The sequence below is a fragment of the Echinops telfairi genome, unplaced genomic scaffold (assembly GCF_000313985.2).
Source record: "Echinops telfairi isolate 266 unplaced genomic scaffold, ASM31398v2 ScPeMD7_7468;HRSCAF=8506_0, whole genome shotgun sequence".
NCBI classification, from domain to species: domain Eukaryota; kingdom Metazoa; phylum Chordata; class Mammalia; order Afrosoricida; family Tenrecidae; genus Echinops; species Echinops telfairi.
Window position 1 is genome coordinate 34,717,368 of NW_022111369.1, and position 2,252 is coordinate 34,719,619.

Consider the following 2,252-nt stretch of genomic DNA (forward strand, 5'->3'; position numbering starts at 1 on the left):
CAGAGAAAGCTAAGGGTGTTTTTACAAGGAAGCCCAAAGGGGGCACTTATAGGTCTTAATAAAGGAAGTAAGAGCAGGAGCCCAAGCTGGTGGGAGAAGGAAACCAATCATAAGCGGAAACCCAGTATCAATGATGGCTTTGGTGTTCTCTAGCTAACCCCGAGTTTTCTCAATGGTGAATTGTTGCGAAACCAGTCCAAATCTGGCCAAGGTAAAAAGAAGTACAGCATTGGCTTGTTAGGCCAAGGTGGTACCCCAGGTCCCTGGTAAGGAAAGCTCCAACGTACCTCCATGGTGCTGTTGGTAGGGTGACATTAGTCAGGCTCGTTTCCAGGAATGTTCTGAGTGAGATACAAGGTGGGAGGGGCTTTGCCTCATTTATTCAATGAAGAGGCGAAGGTAGAAGACCCTCCAGGTGGCTAGTCCTAAGCGGCAGGGCATGGAAAAGATGTTGAAGCACACGGCTCAAGTGTTCATTGACTCAACTGGTATCCTGCATCTACTTCTCTTTGGGTCTCTTCTGGTAGGCAAATCTTCCATGATGGATTCCTTATGGTCCTTCAGGTGGTGCAGCTCCACCCCTAAAGGCTTGAGCTTCTCAACTTTTGCAATCTCATTGTAATTTTTTGCTTCTACACCGTACTTCCTGTCTAGGGTCACGAGTTGGCCAGGTATCTGCCCAGTCATAATCTGTGGTAAAGGCAAATTTCCCCTTGGTTGCATCCTCCTTGGCATACGGAATATGGCCAGCACCATGAGTGATCTTGAGGTGGGTTCGCAGATGCCACGCCCCTAGTCTGGTAGGTACACGCTGGTCCCCAGCAGGTCCTTGTGGTTCTCCACACGGAGGCACTTGCGGGAATTAAGGGGCAGATGAAGGAGATGGCGAGGATTGACCGAGCTGGGACCGAGCAGGAGAAAAAGCATTAATGTCAATGGACAAGGGCCACGCTCGGCCAGACAAACCAGACATGGTGCGGGTGACCAGTTCACCAACAGAGGTTTCTGCTTGATGTTCTAACTCTAGGTCTTTGAACATTATTGTAATATGTTCTTTGTCTTCATGGCTGACCTTTGAAATTTTCTAATCAGCTTTTTCAGTTCCTCACTTCTTCCATTTACTTTAGCTACTCCACAATAAAGAGCAAGTGTCCGAGTCTCTTCTGACATCCACTTTGCCCTTTCCTTTCTTCCCTGCATTTTAATGACCTTTGGCTTTCTTCAGGTATGGTGCTCGCTGTGTCATCCCACAGCTCTTCAGTCTTGTCATTCATGCACGATGAGTCAAATCTGCTCTTGAGATGTTCTCACCATTTAAGTGGGCCATAGCCAAGGTTTGATTTTGGCTTTTGTGGATTTGCTTTGATTTTTTTGGCCTTCAGTCTAAAGTTCGCTCTGTACAATTGCTCAGCCCATGGCCTTGTTTTGCTTGCTGAGACTGAGCCTTTCCTTCTTCTTCCCACAGATGTAGTCATTCTGTTTCTGGGCAGTCCATCTGGAATGTGTAGAGTTGCCGTTGTGATGCTGGTAAAGGGTATTTGCAATGAATAAGTCACTGCGCTTCCAAAATTCCATCAACTGATCTCCAACTTCATTTTCATCACGAAGGCTGTATTTTCTAACTACTGTTCTTTCCTCTTTGTTTCCAACTTTTGCCTTCAAATCACCAATAATTATAAATGCCTCTTTATTGCCCATATGATCTCTTTCAGACAGAAGTTGGTCAATTCTTCAATTTCATCACTAACTTTAGTGGTTAGCATTTAAATTTGCATAAGAGTTGGATTAATAGTGTTTCCTTGTATGCATCTAGAAACTATCCTATCACAAATAGCATTGTACTTCAAGATACGTTTTGAAATGTCCTTTCTGACAATGAATGCACCACCATTCCTCTTAAGTAGGTCTTTCCTGGAGTAGCAAACCTTATGATTGTCTTAGACAATGGCATCAGTATCAGTCAATCTCAGCTCACCAAATGCCTAGTATATTGATTTTTATTTGTCTAATTTAATTTTTACACTTATTTTTTCTAGATTGGACATTTCAAGTTATAATTATTAATAGATGTTTGCAGCTGTAACTTCTCGTTTTGAGTCTTGCCCCATCAACAAATGAAGATCGAAAAATCTTTTCTCCATCCACAGTAGTACAGTTGAATCAGTTTTGAGAAGGCAGCTTTTCCTCAGTCATGTTTTGAGCACCTCCCAATCTAAGAGGCTTGTGTTCCAGCACTGTGTGACAATGTTCTG

At 43.6% G+C, this 2,252-nt stretch overlaps 1 pseudogene; it reads right to left on the reverse strand.

Annotated features, from left to right (window-relative positions):
* Positions 1-378: 378 nt before the first annotated feature.
* LOC115873333 lies at positions 379-988 on the reverse strand (annotated as a pseudogene).
* Between the last annotated feature and the right edge of the window lie 1,264 nt (positions 989-2,252).